This window comes from Lemur catta, chromosome 9 (genome assembly GCF_020740605.2).
Source record: "Lemur catta isolate mLemCat1 chromosome 9, mLemCat1.pri, whole genome shotgun sequence".
In the NCBI taxonomy this organism is placed as follows: Eukaryota; Metazoa; Chordata; class Mammalia; order Primates; family Lemuridae; genus Lemur; species Lemur catta.
Window position 1 is genome coordinate 31,375,183 of NC_059136.1, and position 12,150 is coordinate 31,387,332.

The window sequence follows — 12,150 nt, forward strand, 5'->3', positions numbered from 1 at the left end:
CGGTAGAGCCAGCCCTCTAAGGGTGCATTGAGACCTTGGCCGGAGCGCCGACCCGAGCACCTGGTGACGGTGGCCACCAGAGGGCGCAGCGGACCCACTTTCTGCCACGTTTCTTTCAACGCAGGGTTTGGTTGGGACCCAGACACAGTTTGAAAGCACAAGAGAAAAGGCACAATGTGGCCACGTGTAAGGTCAGATCTTAAAAAGACTTGACCTTAGTGGCACGGCCAACACCTTCCAGATAGGGAGATTTTTATCTCTGTTATGCGGCCAAGAAAATAGGTCAAGAGAAAAAGTCTGGGCCCCGTTGGAAAAGATCAAAGCCCCAAGCGAGTGTGAGTGTGAGCTGTCTGACCAGCGTCACATGGCTTCCTGCTGCCACATAAACAGCTGGCCCCAGCCCGCCTGGGCCTCCAGACCTTGGAATTTCTACCGGCCTTCCCCTCTGATCCTTCTCCCTGGCACTCCTGGGATTTATTAGCTGTGTGACCTGGGGAGCGGGGAGGGAAACCTGACCTCTTTGAACCTTAGCTTCTTAATCTGCAAGATGAGTTTTAAATGGCATCATATATACTAAGCAAAGATGGCAGGCCCCCTTTGCCAAGCACGTCACACGCATTTTCTCAGGGAATACTCGCAACATCCCGGAATTCGATAGTGTTGCCCCCACAGAGACTGAAAGCTACTTGCCTGTGGCCCCACAGTTCATAAGGATAGACCAGGATTAAAGGCCAGGCCTGACTCTGCCTCTGTCAGGATGGGGGCAGGCCGATGTCACGATACCAAATAAGCCCCCGAATCGCAGTGACTTAGGACAACAAAGGTTTCTGTCTTGCGGGGTCAAAGTCTGGTGGGCTTGGCGGTTCTCCCACAGGGGCCTTGCGTGCGGTAGCTCAGGCTTCCCAGCTGTTTTTCATCTTGGGACACAGCCAACTTCAACTTCAGCCCGGGGCCTTCAAGGTCGCTGCACAAGGGGAGGAGGACATGGAGACGGTCCCCTCGCTCCTAACTGTCTCCATGTGGACCCAGTGCCCATCGCTTCCCTTCGAGATCTAGCCCAGGCCAGCTGCAGTGTCCAGATGGAATTGCAGGGGAAACTGGAAGGTGTGGTGGTGCATCCGGAATAGCTGAGGGCCACCAACAGTCTCTACCCACGCTTGTCCTTGATGTCGCGGACACCACACCGTGGCCTGGGAGCTGCTGGGCAGAGGCCTGCTGGTGCCACCCTGGTTAGTCCTGAGTGAACCTGGGCAGAGCGCTCCGTGCTGCAGGCTCAGTGAGTTGCAGACAGACCAGGGCAGACATCAGAGGGACCCCAGGGTCAGGAGTCCGGAGTTGCAGCGTGGTGGGATCAAGCCTGTCCAACCCAGGCTCAGCCGCTGCTCTCTATTATCCAGAGGACCGGTGTGTGAAAGGGAAGTGTGGGGCTGCTGGTGGCTGTTACTGTTCTCTGCCTGGCTCATTCTGCACAGCCTGTTCCCAGTGCAGACTCTCCCACACAGCCCGGGCTGCTGTCGCATGGGGGGCCTGAGCCCTGTCCTGGGAGTTGTACGGGCAAAGGATGGAGGCCCACTTTCTGGAGATGCTATAAAGCAATCTGGAAAGAGAGGGCGCATCCTGCTACTTAGTCCAATCCTTCCCCCTTCTCGCAGACAGCTGCAGTGCTGCTGCGTGTGCTGGCTTCCGGAGCCTCAGTTTCCAAATCTGCACTTTGGAGGGCTTAAACAATATTCATGTGTCTCAATTTTTTTTTTTTATCTAATTCCTCACTTCCGAGCATAGTTACAAACAGAAGTTCATCGAAGCCAGGAACATCCTTGGTTCTCCCTTTCTAGGTGCCCAGCACCTGGAACGGTGCCAGGCACATACTAGGCATGCAAATAAAGATGGTGTTGATTGACTGGTGGCCCTTTGGAATTTACTCTATTTAAACAGAATGAAAGGTAACATACACTGAGTATTTAACATGCTACCAACCCATTCTGGGTATTTGCATGAGGTCACGCATCTGTTTCTCACACAACCCTGGGGGCAGGGAATCTCACTGATGGGCACATTCTGCAGACGAGAAAGCTAGTGTTCTGAGAGGGAGCCCCCTCACCCAGGTGCACACGGCTCGGCAGCAATGGACCCTGGATGTGAACCTGGCTGTCAGGCTCTGAGCCTGCACTCCAAGGCTGCCCGGCAGTATCCCCAGATAGCTGTCAAATGTACCTTCGAGGCACCTGATGCTGTGTTTGGCCCAGCAGAGGTCAAGCTTCCGGAGAGAAAGCATGCTGAAGCTATATGAGTCCTGGCTAATGATTATACGTGCTCCATCCCCCTCTCCCCAAGGCTGTGGGGACAGGGGACTTTCAGCTTTGCTCCAGAGGCACTTTGGAGGTGAATGCCTGTGGGCTGATTCATCACCAGAGATCCAGCAGAGTCCAGGGAATGCCAGGGCCTTCCAGAAGGTTCTTTTGGCCAACAGCACTGACCAGACCCAGGTGGAGGAGTGTAGCAAGAAGCATTGCTAGAGCTAGTGCAGCTCAGAGACGAGAGGGCGGTCGCCCTGCACTGGGTGCTGAGGGTATAGTGGGAGTTTACCATAGAGAGGGATTGAGGGGAAGGGCCTTCCTGACTGAAGGGCCGGCTGTCTTCCTACAGCCTGATGGAGCTCCTCTGTCCTTGTTTGCCTCCTTCTGCTCTGAATCCTTCTCAGGCACCTTGCAGGCTCCTCATCCCCCAAGCCACCTTCAACTATCTGGATTGCCTGAGACTCCCTCCTCGGCCCCCTTCCCTCAAACCACAGTTACACACACTCCATTTTCTCTCTCTCCGCACTCAGGTCCCCATATCTAAATCTTCTGAATAGCTTCCCTTCGATGTCCTAGGGCCCCTTCAATGACCAGAGTCCCAACCACACTCCCCGTCATCCCTCCCTGCCCTGCTCCTGCTCCTTGGGTCCCCGTTGCAGGAAAGTCACTAAGTTTAGGAATAGTTTGTTACATAGCAATGGATAACCAGAACCGATGGCTAAGCCATCAAAGCATGTCATTCATTCAATAAATATTTATTGAGTGCATACTAAGTGCAGGTACTGTTTCAGGGTTGAAGATATGGCACTGAACGAAACATAAAAACTTCTGCCCTCTTGTAACTTACGTTTCAATGGAATTCATCTGTCTTCAGCACATTTATTAAAGGACAGTGACATGGTGGCAAATATACAGGCTCTGTTAGTCTGTTAACAAGATCCCTTATTAATCCGGGTACTTTTACTTAGACTTGATATTCTTAGCTATGAAATGAGGAAACATATAAGGGGCACTTCAAGGGTTAATTACAAAGCAATGTGTGTACGTTTAGTAGATATGCAAGAATTTACTTATCCTGGTCAACATTATTTTTTATCTAATCCTAAAGGGATAAAAATAAAGACAGAGCTCCCTCCGAGGGCCAGGAGCTGGTCCCAGCCAGCCTCCATCCTGCCCACATTCCACAGGCCCCACCCCAGCTACGTGACCTTCCCGGAGAGCCCAACTCAGCATCTGCTGTCGGCATTTCTTAAAGTCCTCTTTCCATGCTACTTGGCGTGGCCAACCTTCCAATCCCAGATTCCATGTCATCCTTCTAGAACACCTTCTCTGACTTCCCCCGGGGGGCACAGAGGCCTTCTGAAGGGTCCCCACACTGTAGGAATCATTTCTGTGCTCACCATCTCTAACCTCAGCCTGGGGCTCCCGAGAGACCAGGATCCGGTTCGTATTTGGTCTGATATCCCCAGAGCCTGGCACCTGCCTGGCCTGGAAGAGAAGCCCAAGCAACAGGAGCCTTGAATGCCCAGTGAGCACCTACTCCATCATGCACTGAGCTGGGAACTCCCATGCACCACCTCTAATTGCCATGGCAACTAAGGGCATTGTTTGCCGCATCCTACACCAAGGCCGTGAGGTACCAAGGGTCAGCCCTGCACATAGAGAAGGAAGTGCACGGGGAACTCTGCACTGCAGTCCCAGTAGGGCAGCCTGGCCATCACCAGACATCCCCAAGGCCTTCCCATGTCGGGAAAGGGCCCCTCCTTCATCCCTCAATGGCTTAAGCCACTAGGACTCACCTCGAACCCACTTTCTCTCGCCTGCCGCCAAACTTCAGTCCACCCACACAATCCAGGAGGTCACTCTCCATGCCCGCCCTTGGGGTTTCTGTCACTGTTTCCGCCCATCGCGATCTCACACCTTGTCTCCTGCCCAGTGCAGGGGGCCTCTCAGTAAACAGCAGCACCATGGATGCTGTTCCTTCTCTCAGGCGATGGGAATAGAACGCCGCGGAACCCAGAGGGTCAGTCGGTGTGAGGATTAAGTGAGGGAGTGGGCTTGAAGCAGGTGCCTGGTACACAACGAGCTCTGCCTATGGCTGTGGTGGAGGTGGCAGTGGCAGCGGTGGTGTTGCTCGTGGTATGAAAAATAAGAAGGAGGCTCAGAGGCTGAATGGCCCAAAGTCACAGAGTCAGTGTGTGACAGGGCTGTGATAAGGACCATGTCTGCCCAGGTGTCTTCCAGAGGCCTCCGAGGCCTCCCACAGAAGCAGAGGGTGGTGGCGTGGCTGGCATCCTTGCTTTCTCTCTGGAGCCCATGTGTGACCAGATCTGTCCATCTGGGGTAGCGGGATGCCATGGAGGCTGGCAAGAGGAGGCAGAGGGGAAGACAGGCTGCGTGCTTCCCAGCCCCAGCTCTAGCCCAGCTCTAGGACTGGATAGACAAGAGCCCAGGGTCAAGGATGGGGGGCAGGAGGCTGGAGGGCTATGGGCTGAGAAGGAGACTTACATCCTGCAACCATCACCTACCTCTCTGCACATGAGCACCTCAGGCTTGGCTGCAACTTCCTGAGGCTTACGACAGTAACTCTGGGCTTTACCTGAGGATACAGATGCCCCACAAGAGCCTGGGACTGTGTTTATTCATGGCACTCAAGGTTATGGATCTCAGAGCACTGTGACACTCATGGGAGGATGCTCTGTGACTGCCTGGTGTAACCCTTGTGTTCCCCTAGTAGAGATGGTCAAGCAGCCATCAGAAGACAGTGCAATGGGTATCTGGAGAAGCTCAGAATTCCATGGAGCACAGGGCCTGAGCCCATCTAGGAAGGTCAAGGAGGACTTCCAGGAGGAAGAGGCCACTGAGCCCAGATGGGAGGGATAAGGATGATTGGCCAAGCAAGGAGGAGGGGGAGGGAGTGCCCGGCAGAGGGCAGAGCACTGCAGCATCCAGAGGTGGGAGAGCAGGGCGTGGGTGTGAGGAGGATGGGCATGGGCGGCAAGAGCTGAGTCTCTCAGGACCTTTTAGGGAAAGTGGGCTTTGTACCAAGAAACACGGGGGCCACTGAAGGTGCAGAGAAGGGCGGGTAGGGGAACCTTGAGTGCCATCACTGGGAGGAAACCTAGAATGGTGGTTGAATGTAGATTTTAATAACACGCACATTAAAAAATTTCTTCACATCCTTCATCTCAGTTGAGCAGTGGCCCAGCAAGGAGCGACTGAGAAAGATGGGCTCTGACAAGTCAAATACCTGGCTTGTGAGCCCCTAGACACTGAGGATGAGGGAGCCCGGGCCCAGTGTGCAGCCTCTCTGCTCCCCACTCTACAGACAGTCCGACTGCCATTGGGATTAGAGAAGGGGTGTGCATCTCCCCAGCCAGCCTAGGCACCCCTGGGTGCCCACAGGTGAGTGGAGGGCCTGGTTCAACTGCATAATGCATGTGAGGAACTGAACTGCTTTGAACTGAATTGATTTATAATGGAAAGACACAAGTTCAAGTTCTGGCTCTGGGGCTTTTTATCACAAAGACTTGGTCAAGTGCTTTCTGCACTTCCAGACTCAATGTCCTTCAGGTGGGCAGTAGGCCCCGAATTGTCTGAGGATGGCCAGCTCTGTCATGCAATGGAGGGGCAGTTTGGAATGCTTCACTGTTAACCGCTCAGGCATCCCCAAAGAGTCTAAAAGTTCTAGAAGTTCTTACCGGAATCTCTTACAGAAAATACAAGATCATTTCTCTTTCTCTGTGGAGGAAAAAAAAGAAAGAGAGAAAGATGAAAGAAAGAAGGAAGGAAAGGGAGGGGAGGGGAGAGGAGAGGAGAAAAAAGAAAAAGAAAATAAGGAAACAAAAAGAGGGAAGGAGAGAGAGACAAGAATCCAGTAGGTGGTCCCTCTTTCCCTTCCTCGCATGTGCAGCTGTATTCTAACAGAGTTGCAGCCATGGGGGCGGGTCTATTTTTTGCATTTTATATTATTGGCGTGTTAATTTACAACTCATTGTTCTCCACACTGAAACATTATTTCCAGATCCTCATTTGAATAGCAGTGAGAACATTTATCCAGGAGACGTGCTTTATGGAATGTCCACCATGTGCCAGGCGTGGGACCATGAAACAGAGCAGCCCTTGGCCTTGGCCCTCAGGGAGTGGGAGGCTTGGAAGGGTCCTCAGTGGGGGAAACATTGCAATTCAATAGACAAGCCTAATAGGGAGGGGGCAGTATGCTTTGGGGACCCAGAGGATGGCTCCCTCTGCTAAGCCCAGGCCAAGGGTAGGGGACAGAGGCAGAGAGGCTCGGGGAGATGGGAGGCAGCAGGAGCTAGCCAAGTGAGGAGGTCAGAGAAGGGGGTTCAGGCAGGTAGAAAAACACAAGCAAAGCCTTTCTGCTCTTCTGTTTCTTCATCTTTATAGTATAAATGACGCTACCTCCAGAATAAATCAGAAAGTGCATGCAAAGCTCTTAGCACAATTGCTGTTATAGAATATAACTAGTGTCCTAAATCCATCAATCAATAATGAATAAACAGTAAATGAGGCAATGCAAAAAATGCAAAATCTACTAATACATAATGTTTTCTTTTGAATTATTTCAAACTTGTATTAAAAATAAGCCCTTTTAAAAGATAAACTACAGAACAGGAGAAAATATTTGCAAATCATATCCCTAGTCTCCAGAATATATAAAGAGCCCTTAAACTCAACAACAAAAAATCAAACAACCCAATTTAAAAGTGGGCAAAGAGCTTGAGCAGCTATTTCTCCAAAGAAGATATTACAAATGGCAACAAGCACATGAAAAGATGTTCAATATCATTAGTCATTAGGAAAATGCAAATCAAAACCACACTGAGATAACATTTCACAATCAAAAAGATGAAAAATAATAAGTGTTAGAGAGGATGTGCAGAAATTAGAACTTTTGTGCCTTGCTGGTGGTAATGGAAAATTGTGCAGCTTCTGTGGAAAACGGTGTGGTGTTTCCTGAAGAAGTTAAACTCAGAGTTACTCAGATGACTCAACAATTCTGCTCCTAGGTGTATACCCCGAATAATAGAAAACAGGTCCTCAAGCACATGACCGTGAATGTTCATAGCAGCACTATTCACAACACCAAAATGTGGAACCAACCCAAATGTCCATCAGCACAAGAATGGATAAACAAATTATGGTATACACAGTTGTCTCTCAGTATCTATAGAGGACTGGTTTCAGGATACTAAAATTTGCAGATGTTCACGTCCTTGATATAAAATGACGTAGTATTGTGCACTGTAACCTGACACATCCTCGCACATACTTTAAATCATCTCTAGATTACTAGTACCTAATACAATGTAAATGCTATGTAAATAGTTGTTATATTGTGTTATTATTTAGTGAATAATGACAAGAAAAAAAGTCTGAGCATGCTCAATACAGGCACAATTTTTAAAAAATATTTTTGATCTGTGGTTGGTTGAATGCACAGATGTAAGCCACATGAATATGGAGGCCAACTGCACATACAGTGGAATATTAATTATCTATAAAAGGAGTGAAGTACTGATTTATACTACAGTGTGGATGAACCTCGAGAACATTATGAGAGTGAAAGAAGCCAGATGCAAAAGGTCACATGTTGCACGATTCCATTTATATGAAATGCCCGTAATTTGTAAATCCATGAAGACAAAAAGCAGATTAGTGGTTGCCAGGGGAGGGGGGTGGGTGGGTGAGTGGTGGGTTGGCAAGAACGAGGAAGAACTGCTTAATGGGTACAGGGTCATATTTTGAGTTGATGAAAATATTTTGGAACTAGATAGAGGTGGTGGCTACACATTGTGAATGTACTAAATGCTGCTGAGTAGAATGTTTTCAAATGGTTGACTGTATGTTATATAAATTTCACCCCAATTTAAAAAAAAAACAATAAATAAATATATTTCTCATATATTTTTTCATTAGATAAAATGACCCCTATGAGGTGGACGGAGATGTGCTAACAACCCCTTTTCATGGATGTGGGAACCAAGGCCCAGGGTGGTTAAAAGACTTGCTCGGAATCTCACCGGGTCTCAGCGACAGCGGAAAGCTTAGATCCAGACCCCTTACCTGTCCTGCTTTGGGGGAGAATCCAGAGGCCAAGTGTCTCCCTTGCTGGGCCCCGTGGCCAGAGGTTCGGGAGATGGGAGCCCAAGCTAGGCTGGGTCTCAGGGCAGCTGTCCAGTCCTGTATCCCATGGGTGGGGATCCTTCTAGAAGCCCTTATCCAGGGGTACAGGTCACACATTCCCAGCAGCAACCCTTTTGGATAGACGGGGAGGGGAGGGGAGAAGGGGGAGGGTGCGAACCAGGAACAGTGAAAGAGAGAAACTGAGCCCTTCCATTGTCTGCTGGCGGAGGTTTCATTTGAGTTTCTAAGGAAATCAGAGCCATGGAATTGTTCCACAAATAGAGCTGTGACTGCATGGCACGTCCTGGAAATCAGACTTCCCGTTACATACACATGGCTTCCCTTTACCAGCTGAACTTTCCGAATAAAAGTGGAAAAAGCAGAGTGCACAGCCACTCTGGGTCACATTGTGTAGATAGCAGGAGTCTCCTTGTCCTGGTGCACGTAGGCACAGCTGAGAGCGGGGGTGTTAAAATAGCAGGGCTGATCAGGCTATCCCCCTGGTCAGATTCTTCCCAGAGCTCCCAAACCCCTGCAACATCAAGTCCAAGGTGTGGTGGAAAAGGCCCTCTGCCGCCCGCCAGCACCCTGCCCCCAGCTCTGGAGCTCAGCGTTTGTTATGAACTATCATCGGCTGTCACGGACTATCTCCGCTCCTGCTTGTGCACTAGCTCGTCTGAGATAGGGGCAGCCTCCTGCTCCACTGGAAAATCACCTTCTGCTCTCTCCAGACCACTCCTAGCCCTTACCAGGCTTCCAGAGCTCCCAGTGCAACCCCTGCCCTCATCTTACCAGAAGTGCTTCTTTGCTTTCTGTCTACCGCCTTTGATGGGGAGCTCATAGTCAGAGACGTGTGAGTTCTCTTTGTGTTCTCAGTGTCCAGCACCGTGCCTGGTATCTAGTAGGTGGTAAATAAGGGTTGTTTGCATGGAAAAGGGCACCACTTTTTAAAAAGTTGGATGGATGGATAAATGTGTAAATGGAAGGATTGGAGCCCAGCGTGAAGGGTAGGGGAGTAGGAGTCAAGTTCAGAGAGTCTGATTTTTCTTTTATACGTTAGTGTCCACAATCATATTTGCTTCCTACAACCCCTGCAGAGAGCTAGGGAGCAGAGGCTGCCAGCTCCACGTTTTGGGAGGTACAGAGACTTATTCAAGGGCTCAGTCCTGCACTTGACTTTGGAGGTCTTTGTTCAAATGCAAAACTGACCTAGGAGAAGCTCAGTAAGTCAAGACGCCCAGGACTTCTCTGTGTCAACTAGCTAGCACGCTCTCCTGAGCCCCTGGCAGGGAGTGGAGGGTTGAGGATGGGGTTCAGGTATGTTTAGATGGAGTCAAGCCTGGCTAGGAAGTTCCAGAATGCAGCATGCTGCACGTTTCAGTGCTATTTGAGGGCACGGGGTCAAAGGAGCAGCAAAAAAGGCTGAGAGTGGTGAGGGGGAAGGGAGAGGAGGAGGAAGCTCGTGCTGGTGGTACCCGAGGGCCAAGACAGGCATCAGGAGAGCTGCTCCTCCCAGCTTCCTTCCTCCTGCCCTCCCTGCTACCAGGAGGGGGCTGGCATCAGCTCTGCACAATCAACTGCCTGCCTTTCAAACCTGCTCCTAGTGAGACCCACAACATGTGCCTCTTGCTAACCTCTCTTGGCTCTGCGGCTAGCATCACCCCCTTTTCTCATCTCATCCTCACTGTACCCCACATCTCACTGTCATTCCCACCTGTGTACCTGCCTTCCTCTGTGCCTTTGCCCTGGCTATTCCCTACCTCTAATGCCCTTCCCCGTGCTCTCTACAAGACCAGTCCCTCCTTGGTCCTAATAGGAATGCCAGTTCACCCCACAGCCATAACTGGTCCCTTTTGTCCTCTGTGCACCCTGAGACTAATGACAGTGCCTGAGTTAGCGCTCAGTATGACATGCCCAAATGGTGGGCTCACTGGCCAATGGCTTCTGGCTGTGTTGAGCCAGCAGGAGGCACTAGGAAGAGACGATGAAGGCAGGAGGAAGGTAGGGCATCAGGCAACATCTCTGCAGTGGCCACAGCTCCTCCCTGGTCCCAGCCTCTGCCAGGAAGCCCCTGCCGGGGTTCCAGCTCTGCCCAGCAGCCTCCGCCCCTGGAGGCCGCTAACACCCTGCAGCCCCTGGAAGGGAAGCTTCCTGCTGTTCTAACCCCTAGGCTGCCTGGAAGTTCTCCCTGTGAATCAGGCAGGCTGTCAGAATTAGCAAATAAAAATACAGGAAGCCCACTTAAATTTGCATTTCAGAGAAACAACAAATCATTTCGTAGTATAAATATCCCCAAATATTGCATGGGACATACAGCATTTTGTACCCATTTCTTACAAGTAAAAAAAATTTGTTGTTTCCCTGAAACGCAAATTTAACTGGCTAGTCTGTATTTTCTCTGGCAACCCCACATGTAGGGTTACTCAACTCTTCCAATACCATTGTACCTAATTCTCTGTATTAAATTTCCTCTATTAAATTTCCTGGTAGGAACACTTTTATTGCTAGATGTTTGATACAGATGCTGAGTCTAACGTGCTGAGCCAATGCATATTTCTGGAATCCTGACGTCACCCCTACCCCAGCCTGCTACTCACCTTCCCACTCCCCGGCAGTTCAAAGAAGAATTTGGAATTAAAAACCAACATTAATTGAGCATCTTGTGTGCCAAGTACTGAAAAACTTGGCAGAAACAAAACACTTTGCTGTCTTAATCGCTGGCATCAAATCACCTCTCGGGGTTTTGTTTAGGGAAATACCTTCACAAGCCACTTGGGGCAGAATGTGACACCCTGAAGGCAAGAGCCGGGACAACAAAAGAAATGAGTACACAGCTCTGCTTAAGAAAATGAGGGGATTCATTTCTTGGTTTTTGCCTCTGAGAGGCCGGGAAGGGATGTTCCATTTGCTGTATTGCTGTGCAGCAAAGCACCCCAAACCTAGTGACCTCAGACAACAGTGTCAGTATGCTCACAGGTTCTGCGAGCCGGAACCGGGACAGAGCACAGCAGGGGTGGCTCCTCTCTGCTCCACGATGTCTGGGGCCTCAAATGGCAACATTCAGCTGATTGAGGTGACTCCGCAGCAGGTGGCTGGAGCCATCAAAAGGCATCTTCAGTTTCTACAGATGGGGCTTTGGCTGGGGCTGGTGACAGAGCACCTGTCACAGCCTCTCTGTGTGGTCAGGGAGTCCTCACAGTATCGTGGCTCAGGGCAATCGGTTCTTCTGACCTGTCAGCTCAAGTTTCCAAACGCAGAGTCCCAGTGGAGGAGCTGGAAGCTGCCTTGCATGGAGCAGTACGTCTTCCATACTTTAGCTGGGGGGAAGCATCACAGGCCTGCCCAGGGGCCAGGGGAGGGGAGGAGAACCCGCCTCTGGGAGGGTGGTGAGGTCTCCATATGGTAGAAGAGCATGCGAGATGGGCTAAATGCCTGCAATATCTTTGGGGAAAAGCACAATCTACCACCAGGGGATAGACGGTAGGTGGGAGGGGACAAGAAGAACCAGAAAGCTGACATATGGTTACAGCAAAACGTGGAGCGGACTGGCAGCAGGAAAGGCCTGGGTGGGGAAGGGTGGCTCTAGGCATTTAAAAATGGGTTGTTGACTTCCTTTGGAAGTTGTAGGCATTGCTGTGGGGTGAATGCTTTCCTCTACCGTCTGTGGACTTTAGTCAAGTATCTTGCATGCACAAAGGCCCTGGGC